The sequence below is a fragment of the Ochotona curzoniae genome, unplaced genomic scaffold, assembly GCF_017591425.1.
Source record: "Ochotona curzoniae isolate NIBS_2020 unplaced genomic scaffold, NIBS_Ocur_1.0 contig_1274, whole genome shotgun sequence".
Taxonomy (NCBI): Eukaryota; Metazoa; Chordata; class Mammalia; order Lagomorpha; family Ochotonidae; genus Ochotona; species Ochotona curzoniae.
This window is the reverse complement of record NW_024465023.1, coordinates 14,749,448-14,772,251: the sequence shown is the minus strand read 5'-3', so window position 1 is coordinate 14,772,251 and position 22,804 is coordinate 14,749,448.

Genomic DNA, 22,804 nt, shown 5'->3' with positions numbered 1-22,804 from the left:
CCATACAGGTAGGCTCAACCTGAACCCCCAATAGCACAAGGACACCTCTTTCCCCAACTCCCTTGGGCTACAGGCTGTCTAACCTTCCCGAGAAAGTCCCTAACCTTTGAATTGGCTCCCCTTGGGTCACCTTGAAAAAGGATCCGTCGTCTCCAATGAAGCAATTCGTTCTGCAGAAAGTACACCTGGAACTTTTTTTGTGGCCAGTGGCCATACAGTGTGTGCCAATGGCAGCACTATTAGGAGCTGGGCCTGCACAGATTCCCATTGTAAGTATTGGGCATCCATCCGCCACCCCCAGTGCAGGATGGCAAATGTCCTTGGTCCTTGATTCCCCAAACCCCCATAGCACGCCCCAGTCACTGTGATCATCAAAAAATGCACCCCCATTTCCAAGTGCCCCCTGCCAGGTTGTGGAACAGGCCCTGAAGAGAAAGCCTGGTGGCTCTCTGGTTGCAGTTCCTGCTGCTCTACAGCATCATCAAGACTCATCTCCCTGATGGGGCCCTTGTGAGCCGTTGATGGCCATGAACCTGTGCCAAGGTGATAGCACAGAGGCTCCCTCCTCCTGTCCTGCCCTCGCAGGCTCCCAAGTCATGTGAGGAGCTCAATCCCTAAATCTGTTCCTCTTTATAAAAGATTAAGGGTGACTCGTCCCTGAAAGGTAATTCCCAAGCAAAGTGCTTCCCAAGAAATCACTTGTATAATTCTGTATCGTCTCTTTCCATTGCCGGCATCACTTTAAAAAATAAAATAACATAACAGAGCAACCATTGTTGGAAGAGTTCCACTGGAGCTGTTTGCTCGTCAAGGTCGACTGAGTGCAAATTCCCAGTTTAACCCTGAGTGCTTCGGCTCCCCGCCTCTAACGTGAGCTTGGCATTGGTACCCTTACAAGGAAGGAAAAACAGAGTCGTTCAAAGAAAGAGAAAATGAAATGAAGCCACCCTCTCTCTCTCTCTACGTACCTGTGCTTCTCAATGTAGCATGGGAGTTCCAGTACCATTCTCCTTTCTACCAAAACTCATTGCTGGCCAGCTACAAAATACCCACACCAGGGGATCTGCCTAGAGAGCCACGTATTGCTTCCAAAGGACTGTGACTTGGCACATACCTGCCCACACACCTGCCTGCCTGCCTGCATGCAGGACCTGGCTTATAGCACAGCCAGGCACCTTGGGCCATTTTCCTTTGGGGAACAGTAGTTCTCAATAGTGGCTGCTTCTTGCTGGTATGGCAGACTCCTAATGTTGCCAGTATAGTCGCAGCCTGAAGGTTTAGAGGCTTTGTCTTCTGGGGTCTAGTTTTGTGGATCTGACGAGAACTCTGTAGGCTCTTTGCCCAGAAGGAGACGCACACGTGTTTGCACAAGGTTGTGTACATGTGTGGGACTACTCCCACACAGCTGTGAGCTTTGGTGTTGCTGGTTGATCTCTTTCCTTTTTTATTTCAAAGACAAAGAGTCACAGAGAAAAATCCATATGTTGATTTGCTCCTCTCCTTGGCATGCTCACAATAGCCAGGCCTGGGTCAGGCCAAAGTCAGGAAACAAGGACTCCCCAGGTAGGTGACAGTTCTTGAGCTTCCCAGGGTGCACAAGAGCAGGAAGCTGGAATTAACAGTGAAGCCGATACTCAGACTAAGGACTTCTATATGGGATGCAGGTGCCCCAATTAGCATCTTAAATGGCTGCACCAAACGCATCTCTCCCAGAGGGTTTTGACACCTACCCATGGGTTAAAATCCACCCCTCTCCTCAGTTTAGCCCAAGAGGAAATCTAACGCACAAGCAGCAGTGGTGGCCCGCACAGATAGAATTCTGTTCCTGTGTGGAAGGAGGTCAGCTGTCTAGCAGTCCTTCCAGAAATGAGTCAAGAACCTTGGTGAGATGATGGCCCTGCTAGATAGCTCTACTGGTTTGAAAATGCAGCAAAAGATAGTGGGAGAAAGCTTCCGGAGGCCTCTGTCACTCCTGAACACACCAAACATATGTGGACTGCTAAGGAGAGCAGCTGTTCATGATAACTGACCTTGAGAAACCCAGGCCCATGGCCCCAAAGTGAAACAACTTGAATTGATGGCACTTCCTGAAGACATTGGAAGGACCCTTGCACACAGCTCAAAGGCCTTTGACTGGCATCATGCCAGTGATGAGCTACTCTGTGGAGGATGAAACAAGAAAAAGCGGAGCTCAAAGAGTTGAAGTGATGCTTGCAGAAGGACATGTTGCTGGGTAGCAGTAGGGCGGGGGTGGGGGGTGGAATACAGGGGCAGCTGAGCTCAAGCCCAATGTTGAAGGGAATTGTAGCAGGGTAACATATGTTGTTGTGGGGCAATCCACTAACAAGTTGTATAAAAGACACACTCTGTAACCTTGATCGCTAAAGGTCTACCTGTCCTAGACTCAAATCATGAAAGGGGATCCCCTTAAAGGTTCCTTTCTGAAGTTGGTGCCCAGGAATATCAAGTTTTATCTCCATATATTTCTTCTCTTTCCTATATCAGACTAAAATCTGAGGGTGATTTGTCTCCCGAGGGTTCCTGCATTAGAAGCTTGGTCTCCAACGTGGTGATGCTAACAGATGGTGGGACCTTTAAGAGGTGGTTGTTACTGACTCCTCCCTGTGCTCTGATGGCTTATCATACCACGTGATCTCTTCCTCTACCACAAGATGCTTACCAGAGTCAAACACTATGCTCTTGGACTTCCAGACCTATAAGCTACATAAGTCTCTTTTCTTTCTAAACTTACACCATTTCACATATTTCACTCTTAACACTGGAAAAACTGACTAATACAGAAAGTGTTGGAGTTGGAAGGGCCATCAAAAGGCATGGGGAGATTGTAGAATCTGTGAGAAGGTAGTGGCAAGAGAAAGCACAGATCAGAGAAAGACCCAGTCTTGGTTTTATCTACTGCTCGGCCATTGCCTAACCCAGGGCACTACCATTCCAGCCTCCTTGTGGCCTGCCACACTAGAAGCTCACTCCCCAGTCAGCCCAATCTGGGTCACTCTCTCCATATGACTTTGGTGTCACAAGGAGGCTAAGCCAGACATTTGCTCACAGTGAGAGCAATCAAGGAAGTGGCTGGCTTAGTCTGCTTCTGCTCCTACAATGAGATACCTTAGACTGGGAACTTCATAAATGACAGAAATGTGCTTCTCATACTTCCAGAGGCTGAGAAGTGCAAGATGCCAAGCTAAGATGCCACTCTGTTCAGTGTCTGCTGAGGACTCTCTGCCTTCTAGACGGCATCTTGTTAGCACCTTCCCGGAGAAGAAGGGACCGATGGCTTCCCTCAAGTCTCTTCCATCAGAGCACTACTATCACTGATGAGTGCTCTTGAACTGGTCACTTCCCAAGGGTCTCACCTCTTAATACCATCACATTGAGTATTGGATTCCGACTCTACAACCTCAGAGGACTAAAAACAGGCAGACCATTGCACTCGGCAAGCCTCAGGGCTCAAGTGCTTATCAAAACTGGCTTGCAACAGGCTTACTGATGTCCCTTTGGCCAAACCAATCACATGGCTAAATGCAAGATCTGCATGACAGGTGACAACCCATGGCTGTGGATGGTAGGAAACATGACTCATCGCAGGCTGTAATTGCAACAATCTGCCACACACACGAGCGAAACTATCACTCCACCCACATAATGACTGCAAAGCCACCATTTATCTTCCAGACCTTTGGCCTAAGCATTGCCCTCTTTTGATTTGCCCTTTGAAAAATCAAGCATGGCATTATTACATCTCTTACGATCCAGCACTTTTTGTTCTGAACTTTGCAGCCAAGAGAAGTGAGTAGTTGGGTCCGCCAGAACCCACGCACACAAAAGCACGTTAAGGTTTTATTCAATCATAACCCAGAAACAGCTTGAATGTCAATCAGCAGAACAGATAAGCAAATTGTGGGGTACTCATGCTACGCAGCCTTGAAAAGAAACACATTAGTGCAACAGGTAATGGCTAGGATGAACAACCTAGACACAGTCAAATAAAAGCAGCCACATGCACAAGAAAGCATATGATAGTTAGATTTATTCAAGGTTCAAAACAAACAAGTCTATATTGTAAGAAGTTGGAATAATGATCATTTTTAATGGAAGCTTTTAGGAAAGGTGCTGCAAAGAACCAGTATCTTGACATGGGTGATCATAAGTCTATACAGATGTAGAAACCTATAACCTTAGATTTTGAAATGCATACCTATGAGGAGTCTTTAAGAAGTTCATGGAAACACACTGCATGGGTCTGGCGCTGTGATCTAGTGGCTAAAGTTCTCGCCTTGAACGCACCAGGATCCCATATGGGCGCCGGTTCTAATCCAGGCAGCTCCACTTCCCATCCAGCTCCCTGCTTGTGGCCTGGGAAAGCAGTTGAGGACGGCCCAAAGCCTTGGGTTCCTGCACCTGTGTGGGATACCCGGAAGAAGCCCCTGGCTCCTGGCTTTGGATTGGCTCAGCTCTGGCTTTTGCAGCCACTTGGGGAGTGAATCATCGGATGGAAGATCTTCCTCTCTGTCTCTCCTCCTCTCTGGATATCTGACTTTCCAATGAAAATAAATAAATCTAAAAAAAAAAAAAGAACGAAAGAAACACACTGCATGAAAACCGTAGGTGTAGATTTTATACTTTTTGGTATCAAAACACACTAAGCTTTTGATTCCACTTTTCCAGGAAGGGGGAAGAGCCAAAGAGTCTGAAAAGGCGCTTGGAAAAGGTGCATAACGGTAGAGGTCCCAGCAACCATGCGGAATGGGAATGGGCCTTGTCGGGTACTACTAGCCTTTCTTATGAGTTCTCTGCACCCCACTAACGAAGGCAAGTAGTCCCAAATCTGAGGCTGCCTCTCCCACCCCCATGATGATCAAGAAAGTTTGGACACTTGAACCCCTATGCACGTGTCCACCGCCACCTCCCTGCACCCCCTCCATACTGCTACCTGATCCCCAAGGCCAAGGTTGGAGGATGGTGGCAAGACCACACAACAATGGAAGGAAAACCCTAAATGCTCCACAAACAGTACATTTCCGGTTCCCATTCAAAGACAGCAACTAACAATAGCCCCTGCCCTGAAGCCTTCGCCACCCTTTTCCACTGCAATGAGACCTGAACAGGCCGATTGACGTAACTTGCATTGCTCTATTAAAAACCAGCAGTGAAGCTTCAAGTCCTGCTTCACAGCTGCTCTACTTCCCATCCAGCTCCCTGCTAAGGCACCTGGGAGAGAAGCGGAAGATGGCTCAAGTGCTTTGGTTCCTGTTATGCATATGGGAGATCCAGAAGCAGTTTCCCGGTCACTTAAGGAGTGAACCTGAGTATAAAAGATCTCTCTCTCTCTCCCCCCTTACCCCCGTCCATCTGCCTTTCAAATAATTAAATGCATCTTTTAAACAAAGAGGACTCAGCGATCCTTTCAGAGTATAATAGGATGGAGGTCAGATGAGCGTCCTCTGTCGGTTTTTAATATGCAAGATGCTGCTGTGGGATAAACAGCCTACATTTTAATGACCATCACATGAACACTGGAACACAGGCTACATTTAATTCCAAGCCTTGAGCTTGAAACCTGTAGCCCCACCCTCTGTAATCCTATCCACCTGTCAAATGGCCCCCTTCACCACGGACCTGGGAGAGGCAGTGCACTTGCCCTTCAGAACTCATAAAAGAGGCCACAAAGAGAAGATTCCAAGGCACAACCTCTCTGCTTTCCTCCCACTCACTCCCCCGTTCTGCCTGACCCATTCCACTCCAACTGTGCCTGTGTGTGCATGTGTGCGCCTTCTCACCTTTTAAATCAACATTACCACTTGGTGCACCATACGCGTGCCTGCGCTTTGAATGCTTCTCCAACCAGAAGGCAAGGACCTGCAATAGGACTGCCCCACTCCCACCCCACCCCTGTTGCCTTCGCTTCACTGTCAAGGTAAAGCTCTGTGTGAGATTTTGGGGGTGGGGATCAGGGCTTCCCTGTGAGGGTCAAATATACAAGGGTCTGCTCAGTGTGTGGGCGTGTCACCTGAAGAGTAGGACGCCCACACCCCACATCACAGTGCCTTGGCTCCATTGGCTCGGGCTCTGACTCCAGCTTCCAGCTAACGTAGACACTGGGAGGCAATGGTGATGGTTCAGGCATCCCGCCCTAGCCCAGGTCCAGCTGTTGTTATTGGTCTTGGCGGAGCAGAGCAGTCAATGGTAACAAACTCTCTCTCTGCCTCTCCAATTCAAAGCCAAACAGAACAAGATCAGCTCCCAAGCAGGGATTTTGCGTAACTATGGAATACTTTTCTTTGAGCCATGCTTTCCCCATGTGGCCCCAGTGCCCCGCTGCTACAGCTGGCTTCTCAGGCTCCAAGCCCACCACTATACCCCACGTGGGTCTGCATGGCCCCATCAGGTATGGGGCCAGCCGAGCCCTGATACATGTGTCCCTGACACATGAGGCCCATTGCCTTAACCCCAATGACCATCACACGAACACTGGAGTGGAAAGGGGCGGAATCTTCAGTCCCAAGCCTGGAGTGGCTGTCTCTGTTGACAAATGGATTGCTCTCCCTTTTCAACCTTAGCAGACTGGCTTCTTCCTGCTAAAGGCTAAGTACTCGCTGAGTTGCAAGTTTTAGAAAATGAGGCCACCATGGGGCTATTTCTGAGGAAAGGCAAGGCCTGCCGTGCCAGCACCAGACCCGTCCACCTCCCACAAGAATTGGGCACCATTACTTTTACATTGGGGGAAAATTCCATCTCCTATTTCAAGAAAAACCGCTGAATCCACTGAGGGGGGGGAGGGAGAAGCTTTAATTCGCTGAGACAGTTCAGAGCCAGCACCCAGAAGCCGCTTCAGGATGGAGAGCATTTTGCAGGATCTAATAGAGCTTTGCTGGGAGGAGGGAGGGATAAGAACAGGCAGGGCAGAGCCTCCAGGCCACACTCAACTGACAGCAGTCAGGCTGGGGTGGCAGCAGGGAGGGGCAGACTTAGTGCCCCCCCATAAGGCTTGGGGCAATAAAGGGTTAGTCGGATCTAATTTTTATTTAAGATTTATTTATTTTATTGGAAAGGCAGATCTATAGAGAGAAGGAGAAGAGAAGGAGAGATCTTCATCTGCTGGCTCACTCCCTAAATGGCCACAATGGCCTGAGCTGAGCTGATCAGAGGCCAGAAACCAGAAGCTTCTTCCAGGTCTCCCACATGGGTGCCGAGTCCCAAGGCTTTGGGTCATTCTCCTCCACTGCTTTCCCAGGTCACAAGCAGGGAGCTGGATGGCAAGTAGAGCAGCTAGGACATGAACTGGCACTCATCTGGGATCCCAGCACCTGCAAGGCGAGGATTTGGCTAATTGAGCCATCTGTATGCCAGGCCCCTAATTGTTAAAGACTTATTTAACAAGCAAAACGACAGGAAGACAGGGAGAAACAGAGAGATCATCCAGCTGCTGGTTCAGTCCCCACATGGCCAAAACAGCCAGGGCTGGACCAAGCTGAAGCTAGGAGCTTTATTCCCATTGGCATCACATAGGAAGCAGGGAGCTAAATTGGAAGAGAGGCAGTGAGGGCTTCGAACCACTGCTCCTATGTGAGATGCCAGTATAAGTGATGGCTTGATCAACTATGCCACAATGCAGGCCCCTCCTGGAAACTTCTGAAACCTGTTCTAATTAGCTGGCCAGGGCTGCCCTAACAAAGGCCCGCTGCTTAAAACAACAAAACTTTTCTTTCTCCCTATTGTGCCAGCTGGCAGCCTGAGATCAAGGTGCTGGCAAGGTTGGAGCTTTCTGAGGCCTCTCCCCGGCTTGCAGAGGGCTGCCCCCCTGCCCTCTAATGCAGTAGACCCTTGGCATATGTCTATGGCTCCTCTTCTTAGAAGCACCCTAATGGCTATAGATCAGAGCTCTCCCACGGGAGATCGGTTCCACTTAGTCACCTCTCGGAAGCCGCTATCTCCAAAGGCTGCTGTCCCATTCTCAATGTCTGGAGCTCAGGATTTGAGGAGGAGCCAGGAATTGGTTGGGGAGAGAGGGGGCGAAGCACAGTTCAGGCAACAATACCAGGCAGCACAAACTGACTGTAGCTTCCGGCAGCTACAACTCCTTCCAACTGCAGTCAAAGGAGTTTCCGGGCCTGGAGAAGCCGCTGGGTTGTAGATCATACATCAAAGGGCTCTTGGCTGCCCTCCCCGCCAGGCTCTTTCCTGCATAAATTCTCCTTAGCACCCAAGTCCTGCCTCTTCCTAGAAGTTCTCCCTGATACCAGGGCTTGCTTTGGGGTGGGGGCATGACTTTCGCAAAATTCCCTAAGGAAGGAAGGACCTAAGGAATGCAACTGTCTGCCTCCTGGGTATAAAGCTGCTTTCTTAGCAAGATCTATGAGGATATAAACCATCCTGGAGCATACACACACACACACACACACACACACACACACACTACACACTGCCAGTGCCCACTCTCTCCTCTTCCAGTCTGGACTCTAGGGAACTGGGGGGAGGGGACAGTGGTGATTATGCATCCAACATCAGCATCAGCCTGATTGGCTTCATGTAGAAGGGAGGACCCACGTGCCTGGATTGGTGTAATCACATTGAGTACGAGGACTCTTACTGAAAATGCTGGAACATGATGGCTCTCCTCTGGGCTGGGTTTGGTGGTGAGAGTGTGCAAGACATGGAGTGGCACAACTACAGCTGGGGGGTGGCAGAAAAGATGACAGGATGTTGGAAGTTCTAGGGATTTGGATGTTGCTGAGGAGGGGTGGAAGCAGAGAACAACCCCTGGATGCAAGCATGAAGCTGATGCAGTGGAAATAGAGTTCAGAATGGGTGCTGGTGGCATCAGTCAAGTCCTAAATCAAGCTATATTTAGAATTAGATGGTCTCTGAAGCATTCTGTAACATAAACCAGTAACTCTCCCCTCTTGGTAACATTGGGTTAGACAGGACTCACTGTGGAAAAGTCACTAATACATGCAATCGCTTGCAGGGCCTCCAAAGAGCCTAGTTTGCAATGGGATGCACGTCCAATAAGTACTACACAATCAAAAAGTTTCAACCTGTGTAGGGCCTATAGGCAAGGACATTGCAACCACGGTCCCGGGACTAGCCCTGTCTCTTGGTGAATCAGTGGCAGAGCCTGTAGGTCAGTCTTGCGTCTAGACTTGAGTCTTGAATCTAGTACCACTCCCACTAGCCCAGGGCTGTGGATCCCTAGGTCTCCTCCCCATCCCCTGCTCCCTGATCCACATCCCTGGGCCGAGATGAAGGGGCCACAGCAATAGCATACTTGGGAAGACTTGGTGGTAAGTCAGGAGGCTAGAGGAGTAGACAGGCAGAAATTGTGTTACCTGGAGGCTGAGAGAAGCTAGCATGGAGACAAGTGGGCCACTGCCAACCCAGGTGGCAAACATCATTCTTTGTCCCCAGGATCTTGGGGAGCCCCATTGCCTACTCAAAGGCACCATCTCCTCTTGGGAAGGTGATTTTTTTTTCTTTTTCATTGGAAAGGTAGATCTACAGAGACAAGGAGAGACAGAAAGACCTTCTGTCTGCTGATTCACTCTTCAAGTGGCTGCAATAGCAGGAGCTAAGCTGATCCAAAGCAAGGCGCTTCTTCTGGGTTTCCCATGTGGGCACAGGGTCCTAAGGCTTTGGACCATCTTCCACTGTTTCCCCAGGCCACAAACAGGGAGCTGGAATGGAAAAGGATCAGCAAAGATATAAACTGGAGCCCATATGGGATCCCAGTGCCTGCTAGGTGAGGACTTTAGCCACTAGGCTACTGCACCAGGCCCAGGAAGGTGGTCTTCAAGTTGGGTGGTGGGCTTGATAGGCTCCAGAAGGGATCAGAAACATGTGAACAGGTTCACACAGCCAGAGACTGTGTTAGCAAGACTGAAACATCTGATGGGAGGCCAGAGAGTGTGTGCCTCCCCTCCCGCCCCAGGAAACCTCCAGTCAGCAAACTCTAACATGGGGACTTCAGGGTAGCCTAACTTCTCAAGTGACAGCTCAGGGAGCCAAAGACTCAGGGGCATGGAGGAGGTGAAGGGCAGACAGAAATCATATCACCCTCAATGACCCCACCTTGGAAGTCACCCAGGACATCTCTCCACCTCACACGATCCCTTGGAAGAACATCTGGCCTATCCCATTGCAAGGGAGAGGGGAATTCAACTGCACGTGGCAGAGCTGCAAGGAGCCCACATCCCTGACCTGTGCAATGCCACAACCACCTGGTACCACCTCAATCTGCACTTCCTAAACAGGAGAACAAGAAAGCCAAGTGAACCTTGGACTTGCCACCATCATGGGTGTCCTGGGGACTCCCAGCCCAGCCTCATCCTAACTGATATAAGGGAGAGCAAACTGCCCTGTCCTGTCCCTGGTGTGGAAACAAGCTCAAACACCAAGACTCATGAAGTGATGGAGGATGGGCAGGGAGAAGCAGGTCAGGGTATATGGCAGAGACCACGCTGGACTCTTGCTTCTCAAATATGATGTCCCATTGATCCACTTGCAGATGTGACACTGTGCCCCCTATCTATTTGTTAAGGTGAGGAAATGTGTAAAGGAAGCTGAACTAAGCAGCATGATGTAAGGGCAAACAGTATGTGTCTGTGGGTGGGAGCAGTGAACAAGTAACTACAGGACGCAAACTGGCAACAGAGAGCACCCAGGTGGTGGACAGACTAAACCGGAACCCACACTGGCTGGTGCACACAAGGATTCAGGTTTCTTGAGGAATCCCCCAACTGGACCACTGGTCTCAAAACTCCGGCCGCAGGGCAAATTACAGGATTTGTGCTTGGACCTTGGAGTTCATGCATCGTGACTGGGCCTCCTCATTTGCTTGTGCCTGTGTAGTGAACAGCATGCCCAAATGCACATGGGAGACATAGTGGTCAGCTCATTTAGGCCTGCAGATGATGTTGAGTGGCTTGTCAGGGAATGGAATGCAGAGCAGGTTGGACAACCCTCCTGACCAAGCTTTGGCAGCAAGTGTCTGAGTGAGTGGATGCACTGGGGTGGACTTGGTCAGCCGATGGACCTTGAAAGGATTTTCTCAACCCTGGAGCAACAAAACCAACAATGTCTCACAACTATCAAAACCACTACCTTTCTAGGCCCATCAGTAGGGTGCCAGATGACAAAAACAACAACCAAGACTTGAACTGGCACTTGTATGGGATACTGGGGTTACAGGTGATTTAATCCACTATGCCACAGCACCAGCCCCAGAATTTTAACATGCGTACACCATGTCTTGTCCATTCTTCCGAGATACTTGAGATGCAAAAGTGTGTTCCACTCAAATAAGGCCACCATAATATTTTCAGTTCCATATCAGCTTCAAGAATCATATTGCTCCATCAAAAACTAGTGTCTCTTTTCTCTCCCTTTGAATCTGGCTGTGCTATGACCATCCCAGCCAATTAGACATGCTGTAAGTCATGCTATGGCGGTTATGATGTCAGTTCATAAACTGTCAATAGCTTCTTTAAAAGAAAAAAAAATGCAGGTCTGACATGGTAGCCTAGTGGCTAAAATCCTCACTTTGCATGTGCCAGGATCCCATGTGGGCACCGGTTCATATTCCAGCAGCCTCACTTCCCACCCAGCTCCTTGCTTGTGGGCTAGGAAAGCAGTCAAGGACGGCCCAAAGCCTTGGGACCCTGCACCTGCATGGGAGACCTGGAAGAAGCTCCTGGCTCCTGGCTTTGGATCAGCTCAGCTCTGGCTGTTGTGGTCACTTGGGGAGTGGATCATCGGACAGAAGAACTTCCTCTCTGTCTCTCCTCCTCTCTGTATATCTGACTTTCCAACAAAAGTAAATAAATATTTTTTTAGAAAGATGCATTTATTGATTTGAATGTCAGAGTTATACACAGAGAAGAAAAGGCAGAGAGAGAGAAAGATGTGGGGGGTGTGAGGGTCTTATGTTCACTAGGTCACTTCCCAAATGGCCACAATAGCCAGAGCTAGGCCAGTCTGAAGCTAAGATGCCAGAGCTTCTTCTGGGTCTCCCACATGGGAGCAGGGGCCCAGGAACTTCAGCCATTCTCTGCAGCTTTCCCAGGGAGCCGGGACTCAAACAGTACCCATATGGGATCCCAGCATTGCAGGAGAGTAGCTTTACCCACTACACCACAATGTTGGCCTTGGCAAATTTTACTAGCTACTCTGTCATTCTCTGTTGAGACCCGCCCTTGGAATCCAGTTGCCATACTGTGCAGAAGCCCAAGTCACATAGAAAGCTCATGCAGAGGTGTTTGGACAACTCACAGCTTCAAGAGCAAACAGCATTCCTTGTGAGTGAGGGAGCCTTCTGTGCCGGCTGTGCAGACACAGGCTCCCAGAGTCTGCAGTGGCAGAGAAGTACAGGGGCCCACAGCACAAGGCACAAGTGCGTGGCACTCACTTTGGGTTAAGAAGCTAGCCAGAGGGAATTGAGTCAAGGCCCTGCTGGAGGCACCTGTCACAACCACAGCTTCAAGAAGCAGCAAGGGAGATCATGAGGAAGTAAGCCAGGCCTCTCCTGGGGCACTGGATCCAGAAAGTTCTTAAAGCCCTCTGTCTTCATTTGTTCATGTGTAAACTGGGCATCCTAACAGTCCCCTTGTGAGAAGTACATATCCTACCCTACACAAAGCGACAGGTACATTGGAAACAATAAATATAGGTCTACTAGGAACAAACCAGGAGTCTTTCCAGGATTCTGGAAGATTCTGTCAATCTATCACTGACCAACTTCATGGATTGGGGATGGAAGCACGGGTAGGGCAGAACTTGAAACTATGATGGTGTTTCAGAATTCTGAACTTGGTTTTGTAGGCGCTCTGGACTTGGAACATTCATTCTATATCAGACACCTTGGACTTGGAATATTCATTCCATACCACAGTAAATGGGGGAGGGGGAAGGGAATGAAAGCAGTGGTGCTGCCACTGAGGAGGAAGGCTAAAGGGATAGCAATTAATGAGGTTTGGCTGGGTAGAAGGGTCAACGTGCCACCTGCAGCCCTGAAACATGCTAGAAGCTCTCGTGGGTCCCAGATGGGAGGAGCACAGAAACCACAGACAGGCTTATGGGCATGGGCAGGGGAGGGAGGGGCACAGAGAGTCACTGCACAGCAGCTACCAGTGGAGAAGGGAGTGCTACAGAGGTGAAGCTAAATAAACCATCTTGGCAGAGAGCAGCCAAGGACCCCTCCCCCTGCCCCACCCTGCCCAGGGCACCAGAAGACCAAGCGGGAGGGCCAGCAGCAAAGCAGCAGGCAGAATGTAGAGGCAGGACCACCCAGGACACCACGGTCCCTTGTATGAGTTCAAGGCCAGTGAGCCTACCTCCCAACCCATGCACAGCTCCTGCCTGGGGGAGGAGCGAGCAAGTGAAGCTCCTAAAGAGACAGTATGGACCTCAAAGTGACCATGACAGAAACCAGAAGGGACTGTCCCCCCCCCACCGCCCTTGACCTAGCAAGTTGAAGCTGACCACACCATGTACAGAAGCAGGGGCTCAGGAGTCCAGTGAAGGCTGCAGTGGGAGAGAAAGCAAGGAATGCTCCATCTTAGTACCCTGGAGTGGCAGGAGGGTGGAGCTTCAACAGCGACGTGCAAGGCTTTCCTCAAGGCTGGGGACCAACAGGGGGGAATTAAGCCAGAGCGCAGCTTGCTCATAAATAATCCCGCAGACAAGCTGCGACACGTTCTCCAGGGCCCACGTCCCTACAGGAGGTACACACATGGGAGCAGGCGAGGCGGCAGGGGAGGAGGGGAGGAGGTCAGGAGTCTTGTCCAAGGGAAGACAAAACGCGGGCCTCCTTTTTGGATCCTGCTGCCTCTCTCAACAACTCTTAATTACCAGCAATCAGCTCTTAATTACCTACAACAAGAGAGACCAGGGAAAACACAGATAAATGAAATCCGCTGATAATCCCCAAACCCCAATTTGGTCGATAACATCATGCAGCCTCCCCAAGTAACCTCTTGCCAGGACTCCTGCTCCCCAGACAAGACGCAGAACAGAAAGGAGCCCCGATTCTTCACCTTGCCCTTGCCCGCTTTCCGTGGAGGCAGGGGCAAGGGCAGACGAGCCCTCCAGAATTCCCCACTGGATCCATTTTCCTCCCAACACTGGGCCGTGGCTGCCAGGGCCCCTGGCTGGGTGCCAGGCTCCAAGCTTCGCTGCACTGTGCTGTTTTCACTGTTTGCACAACAAACGGGAGGGCTGGCTGCAGATTTGAGCCACCTTGGAGGACAGGAAGGAAGGGCCACAAGTTCCAGGGCAGGGAGGGGTCCACGGGAGCACAGGGAGCCACGGGATGCCCATGTATCTCATAGATCCAGGGCTCCTTGCTCTGTCTGCTTCCAGAGCCAAGGGACAGCAGATGGGCTGCTGGAGCGAGAAGGAGAATGAGGGGAAGAGGAGGTGACAGTGACACTCCCTGATTCCTGGCTTCTACCCAGCCAGGATTTTTCCTGATCATGGTATCTCCCCTGCCAGGTAAGTATCCAGCCAGGATTCTTTAGGATTCTTCTCTCCACTGCACGTGTAGGACACACAGGCCTCGGGGCTCCAGACCTGGGCTAGCACCATCTTGGGGAAACTGCCTGTTGGCTTCACAACGTCCCGGTCTGGGTACCAGGGGGAGCTTCTCTTGGAGGGGTGGGAAATATTTGAGAGTGACCCAGAAACACAACAAATTGAAAACAAAAGAAAGAAGAATCAGGGGGCCCCCACGGTATCAACAAGCACTTTTCTCCACTCCACCTCAATGACAACCAAGGCCACAAGGAGTAGCAATAGGAACATGACCCTGAACATCCCTCTTTGACATTCCTACTTTCCTCCCGTCTGGATAACACAGTGGACAAGCCAATCCTCCCTCCCGCAGGCCTCATTAATGAACCTGCAGTAGCAAACGTGCCTTGTTATTGCTGGAAACCTGGAAGCAGCACGCTCCCCCTCTGACGTGCAAATACCACACAGACAGGTCCTGCCTCCCAACTCCTGTGTTACCCCTCCCCATCCTCCTGCCTTTCCATGCTGTGCTAAAGCATCAAGAGTCCAGCTGGAAGGCAGGCGCTTGTGTACCTCCCTCTGAAGATGCTCACCGCCCACATCAGAGCCTCTGGCCTCAGTTCCTGGCTGGAGCTCCTGACTGTAGCTTCTTGCTCATGCAGAACCCATGAGCCAGTGGTGATAGCTTGACCAACCAGGACTCCTTGCTAATAGATGGAAGCTCCTGGCTTTTGCCTGGCCCACTTGTGGATGTTGCAAGGCATTTGGAAAGTGAATCAGCAGATGAGATTCATTCTCTCTTTTTCAACTCAGGGATAAATACTAACAACAACAAAGCCATGCCCAGCCTGGCAACCTAGTGGCTGAAGTGCTCACCTTGCACGCGCTGGGATCCCATATAGGCACCAGTTCTAATCCTGGCTGCTCTGCTTCCCATCCAGCTCCCTGCTTGTGGCCTGGGAAAGCAGTAGAGGATGGCCCTAAGCCTTGGGACCCTGCACCCACATGGTTGACCCAAAAGAAGTTTTGGTTCCTGGCTTCGGATTGGTTCAACTCCAGATGTTGCGGCCACTTGGGGAGTGAACCAGCAAACAGAAGAAATTTCTCTGTGTCTTCTTCTCTCTGTAAAAATCTGCCTTTCCAATAAAAGAAATCTTTAAAATATATCTAAAAAACAAAAAAGATTCATATATATATGTATAAAACTGTAACAAAGTCTCCAGATGGACACCCATCCGAGATGCCCCCTACTGCTCTCACCCATCCGCCTCCCAGATTTCTCTAGAATTGCATAGATGGGGTCAGTGGAGGGAGGAGGAACACATGGAGGTCCCAGGGAGAGGATGCTTCTGGCAAATCAGGAACACTGAATGGGGAACCACCTAAAGGAGGTGTAGGGATGTTGAGTGCTCCAGGCTCCAGCTTGCAGGGCTGGGGAGGGATGGGCACTTACACACACACACACACACACACACACACACACACACACACACACACACACACACTCTTCCCTCAAGGCTCTGACCTGGTCACAGCTCCTTCCACACTCTAAACGGGCATTAATGCAGCTAGCATTAACTCGAATTCATCACAGGGAGATGGGAATAATTTTCCTCGTGTCCCAGGCTCCTGCTCCGTCTGTCCCCTACCAAATAGGGACTGTTAGTTCTGCCTCATAAGTGAGATTCCCTTCCCCATACCTACCCACCCCTCCACCCTGCTTTTTGCCCTTTTATCTATTCCATGACAAGGCGAGTAAGGCAGAGGCCAGGAAAGACACCCAGTCTCCAGGAACAAAGCCAATTTCAACATGCCAAAGCCACCGTGTTCCTGGGGGGAGGGTGCATTCTGTACCTCCTCTGTCAACCTGGGGACCCAGGAATCCGGGAGGCCCCCCACCTCCACTACACAGCAGGCGGGGGGGGGATGTGCCAGCAGTCCCTTCTCACCAGATTGATGTGAAAAATCAAATGATGCAGGCAAGTTTCTCCGAAGGAGAAGAAAGAGGGTGAGAAAGACAACATTCGATTCCCCCCGCTGGGGAGGCTTGCCTAGCTCTCCGGCAGGCAGAAATTGCCTGCTTTTCTGAAAGCCGCCACTCCGGAGCTGTTTTCTGATTATTTCAATCAGCCTAATAACGTGGAGGTTGGAGACAGCTGCATTTGCGGTTTGGCGGGCTCGGCTTTTTGGCTCGCTCCTGCACAAGCATGATTTCTCTCTCTCTCTCTCTTTCCCCCGCTGAAGTTCACGGGCAGCAAGAAAGGGCTTGAACAGATTTTTTTCTGACCCCAAAACTCTAAATATCCCAAGATTTGTTGCAAGGTCCGGCAATCGTTCCACATTGCCTGCCTGGCCTGGGGAGGCCCCCCTGGCTGTGTCTAGCTCACAGTGTTCCATATTCTCAGCCAGCTTCCACACCGAGAATAGGAACAGGCTAAATTTGGGTTCTGCGCGTTCCTGTTTGCAGTCCCCAGGCCAGGGCACCCCACAGGCTGCACGCTGCCTGGCAGCCTGCACTCTGGGAGTGGCTCCCCTGTCTACTTTCTTCATGTCAGGCACGTGTGCTGCACCTGTCAATGACGTCATAAACCTCTACAAGTGCACTGACAGAAGCCAGCTGCACAGTGACACAGTGTGTCAAGCCACTTCTTGGGACAGGCACATCTCCTATCACAGTGCCAGGGATTCAGTCCCAGCTCTGCTTTCAATCCAGCTCCAGCTCCAGCTCCCTGCTAATGGGCAACCCTGAGGCAGCAGATGGTGACCCAAGTGCTTAGGACCCTGTCCATGACATGGGAAGTTCAGATGGAGCTCCTGGCTTGTCGTGGCTCTGGCCTGGCCCAGTCCAAGCTATTGCAGGCATGTGGGGTGTAAATCAGCAAAGATTTCTCTCTCTCTCTCTCTCTCTCTCACTCTCACTCTTTCTCTCTGCCTTTTTCAAATGAATAAATTTAAGAAAAAGGAAAGAGCTGAAAGAGCTGAGAATAACTGTGCCTGTCATGGTCTGGACTGCCCCAGGGAAATGGGGACAATTTGTTCAATTTGTTTTAAGGGGCCATGCTTGGTTCAAGGTGGCTCTCGAAGTAGTCAAGGTTAGAATAAGACTTTTATTATTATTATTCTTTTAAATCAAAATGTTGGAGCCAGCATTATGGTGCAGTGGACTGAGCCGCATTTCCAATGCCAGTATTCCATGATCAGAGCATGGGTTCACATCCCAGCCACTCTACTTCTAACCCAGCTTCCTGTTAACACACCTGGAAAGGCACTGCGAGATGACCCGAGTGCTTGGACCCCTGCCACCCACATCGGAGACTCAGATAGATGTAGTGTCGTTCCTGGCTTCAGCCTGGCACAGCCCCAGCTATTGTGGCCTTTTGAATCAACAGATGGAATATATTCATTCTCTCTCTCTCTCTCTCTCTCTCTCTCTCCCCTCTGACTCTGCCTTTCAAGTAAACAAATAAATCTTTAGAAAACCAGAATGCCATCAGAGAAAGTTCAGCATGGATTGTATAGGATGGCTGTTATTAGACTCCTGTGCAGTTTGGAATGAATGCCAGGAGCAGAAGCAGGCTAGAGGCTTTCCCACACCTCCCTTCACTGAGCCCTCACAACAGGGGAGGCAGATATTACAATGAGCATTTGACATTCCAGAAATGTGGAAAAATCCTCCTGTGCGTTCATCTCTCTCTCTCTCTGTCTCTCTCTCTCTTTTTCTTGCAATTGCCAATGTTCCCTTCTCTGGGCCTATATATTTTGCAAACCCATGTGATCCTAAATAACCCTTTCAACAGCACTGCCTTTGGACAACAATGCATACGGGGGGGCGGGGGGGCGGCTTCCTGGATGCTGTATCCGATGGGAAGGGTGGGGGAGCCGGGCCAAGGAGCAGGCTTCCAAGGGCTCCTCGCAGCTGTCTGCGCTCTCCTCCTCCCTGCTCAGGAAAGCTCCCTCTTTAAACAAACCCCCCTTTCCTCTAGCCCTTGACCCGTTGGGCCCTAATCAACTATGTAAAGATTATCAACAAAGTAAAAATAAAGAGAAAAAAATTAAAATTAAAAACACCCTCCAAAAGAAATGGGGGTAAATCTGTCCTTGGTTCAGAGATTTTTGGCTCAGAGATTTTTTCGTTTTTTGTTTTTTTTTCTGACACTAAAACACACAGGCATAAGCCACTCAATATCTTTTCTGTCGGTTGCAAACAAACTATCACCAGCAGAACTCTCCTGAATATTTCCTGCCATTGGTCGCCCTGCAGGCTTTCCGGAAATGGGGGAGGAGTGCTACAGATATTTGGGAAGCCTGTATCCACTGCCCACCGTAGACAGTTGAACATCAATCAAAGCATTTATTGACCATCCCTGCACTAGGCTCCCCCAGAGCTCACAAACCCTGCCACCCAACCAGGTGACAGCAGTCTGTTCCTATTGAGTAGCCCCAGAGCCCTCGTCAGTATATTCCAGGACACGTAAACCCAAAAGGGTCTCCCTCACTGCCCACACCCACAAACTTAGGTAACTGTGCTCTTGATTCAAGACATCCTGAAACCCCGTTTTCAGGACAGAGGCCACTCTGAAGAGCACATGAAGAAACAGGGTACACTGCATTCAGCTTCACCCCAGGACTGTCCCCTCCCCGAAGCATCATCCCTGACTACAGGCAATGTGTGTGGAAAACAATCCCAGGAAACATAGTTGAGAAAGCCAAAAAGAATATGCTAATGAACAGGTTGCCACTGTGGGCAATAGAAGCCCAGTCCCTTTTGGAAGACTATGGGGGCATGCCTCAGAAGGGTCTCCCTTAGGCCATTGTTGGGGCACCCTGGGTTAAGCTGCTACTTACAGCCCTGCCATCTCATATCCAAGTGCCTATTCAAGTCCTGGCTGCTGCACTCCCAATCCAGCTTCCTGGTAATGCACCTGGGAAAGCAGTGGAAGACGGCCCAAGTGCTTGGGCCCCTGTACCCATGTGGACAACCTGGAAAAAGCTCCTGGCTAGCCTTGTAGTTGCTGGTAGAGTGAACCTGTAGATAGAAGATCTCTCTCTCTCCCTCTCTTACTCTGCCTTTCAAATAAATCAAATAAATATTCAAAAAGAAAAAAATATATATGCCTGCCTGAGAAATGCTGAAATGGAGAAATGGAGCCATTGTCTTTTCACCTCTTCTCCAAGGCCAAACCACACTTCCCGGTGGAGGTGCCTGTGGGTAGCCCTGCCCTTGAACAAGCCTGTCTGCAGGAGGCATCGGGGCCTGTCAGAGGGCACATGGGTGCCAGGCCCAGCAGATTCCGAGCTGAAAGACTTCTGACCCATCCCATCCACCTTCGGAAGAAGATGGGAATGATCAGAGATCAGCTGCGGCAGCCTATAGGGTGTTCAGTATGTGCCAGCTGCTGTTTGCAGCACTGACGCGCACTGACCCATTTAGTTCTCCCACATCTGGATGATACAGGCGCCATTAGCATACCCCTTTCACACACGAGGAAATGGATGTGCCACAAACTCCAAGGCAATTCTACAACCATCTTGCAGCAATGAACCATCGTTGGCATAAACAATCAGCCACCCAAGTGGTTGTATCTAGGGAGAAAAAGATAAGATATAGCTAGATGGATTTATAAATACATGGATGTGCAAGGAAAAATGTTAAAAAAAAAATAGTCTCCTTACTTATACATGAACCAGTTGAGTAACCAATTGCGTTTTGACTACCTTAAATATCCTAGGAGTTTGGAAAGAGAAAGAAGACATATTAGGGACCCCTAAAGAAGCATTACAGAAAGATGGGAAAAGTGCAGAAATTGAATGAAATAAGTCTCGGAGGCAGGACTGCATGGGGCATGCAGGTAAACAGTTCACCTGGTGGGCTAATGCAAACACCAGCGATGTGTTCCATATCTTTGCTTTTCTGGCATTTTGGTAGTAATGTATTTACTAGCCTCCCTTTGAAGTCACACACAGCCGCGTGACTCAGTGGGGTGAAGGAAATGGTAGTATTCATGCCCTGTCTAAGCATTTGGAGCCAAAGTATGAGTCACTCACCTCCCTCACTCTTCCCCCTCGGAGGTGACTATAGAGCACCAGTGAAGAACGACTCCTCACCCACCTGAACTCCTGAGTGACAACCAGGAGAACAATGTCACCCTGCTGACCCAAGCAGAACACACAGCCCAGGCGAGATAAGAGCCCCTGCTCATGGGTTGTAGGCCATGGAGGTTTGGAAGTTATTACTACAGACACCTTGGTTTCTCTTGATCAACATGCCAGGCATACACTGAAGGAGTGAACAACTCCAAGATCCCACTGGCTTAACAATTCCCATGTCTGTGCCAACCTCACTGCAAGCCCAACAGCTGACAAAGTAAACCTGCTTTGCTCCACGGTGTCACTCAGGGACTCAGGTTAATCAGTGCTGTGACGCTTCAGATTAAGTGTCCACCTGCGGTGCTGGTATCTCATATGGGCACCGGTTCGCATTCCAGCTGCTCCACTTCCAGGCATCCTAACACACCCAAGAAAGCAGCAGGACATGACTCAAGTACCTGGCTCCCTGGGCCCCCGGGGCCAACTTGGGAGAGCCAGATGAAGCCTCTGGCTCTTGGCTTTGACCTGGTTCAGCTTGTGGTACCATTTGGGGAATAAGCCAGAAGATAGATGAATATCTCTCTCTCTCTCTCTCTCCCCCTCTCTCTCCTCCCCACTCCATTGCCTCTCCTCTCTAATTCCCCCTTTCAAATAAATAAATCTCAAAAGTAAAATAGAAAGCATCACTCATCAGTTGCACATACAGAACAGTTCATTGGCCAGAACAAATTATCAACCCTACCTGCAAAGGGATAGGAAGTGGAACCTGTGGTGAAATCGAGGCAGAGAGAAGAGCTGGCTCTTGACAGCATCAATCATGTCCAACACTGCTGGCAAGCAGTGGGCAGTGTGGAGAGCATGCACATGGGCGAGGACATTACCATGAGGCATCAGGAAGCCACTAGAAGGACCACACAGGGCAAGGGTATGAGGAAGGCTCAGTTTAAGGGTAACTGGATGGACTCAGCACAATGGCCTCACCTTGCATGCGTTAGGATCCCAAATGGACACCAGTTCATACCACAGCTGCTCTATTTCCCAATCTGGCTCCCTGCTTATGGCCTGAGAAAGCAGCTGAGAATGGCCCAAAGCCTTGGGACTCTGCACCCATGTGGGAGACCTGGAAGAAGTTCCTGGCTCCTGGCTTCAGTTAGGCTCAGCTCCAGCTATTGTGGCCTCTTGGGGAGTAAACCAGCAGATGGAAGATCTTTCTCATCTCTCTTTCTCTATATATGTCTTTCCAATGAAAATAAATAAATCTTTAAGGGGGAAAAAAAGGTTAACTGGACTAGATGGGAGCCATGGTGATACAATCAGGACTGTACACCCATAAGCAAGCAGAGGTACCTCTGCTGTTGTACTGGCCTATGCTCACAATCTCAGGTACCTTCTGCATCATTGAGATGACTGAGCAACTGGAAATTATTTTGTGCATCAACAGTGAAAGTAGTGATGAGGGTGATGATGGTGATGGTAATAGAAGGGGTGAAGATGGTAGGGATGGTAGCAGAGCTAGTGAGTCATAAAAGGGGTGACATTAAGGTTTAAAGAATAAAAAACTTAGAACTAGGGGATAAGACAAAGAGACCCCCCAGCATATAAAATGTCCCCCAGTGTATAAAATGTATAAGCATTACAGTAAATCCCCTAGAAACCAAAGGAAACGGGAGTATCAATCAGAACAAAGCTGCTAAGGAAGAAAAACAGCCACTGGATTTCATAGGAATAAAGTGACAATGATCTGGTGAAGGGACAAGTTGATGGTAAAGTATTAAGAGGGACAGGCATTGGAGAAGACAGGCCCAGACAACGCAGGCTTCCCCCATCAGGAGGCTAGAGGTAGGATCGGCAAATCAAAGAGCCTGTACCTGTCAGAAAGGCCTTTGGCTGCAAGTAACAAAATGGACTTTCTAAAGATGTATGTATGTATAAAGACATGTACATATTTAATTGGAAAGAAGATCAGACTTATGGATAGAAGGAGAGACTGAGAAAAAGGTCTTCCATCCTCTGCTTCACTCCCTCAATGGCCACAATGGCCAGAGCTGAGCCAATCCAAACCCAGGAGCCAGAAGCCTAGAGCATCGTCTGGGTCTCCCATATGGATGTAAGGTTCCAAGGCTTTGTGCCATCCTCCACCACTTTCCCAGGTCACAAGGAAGGAACTAGATGGGAAGTTGAGCAGCCAGAACAC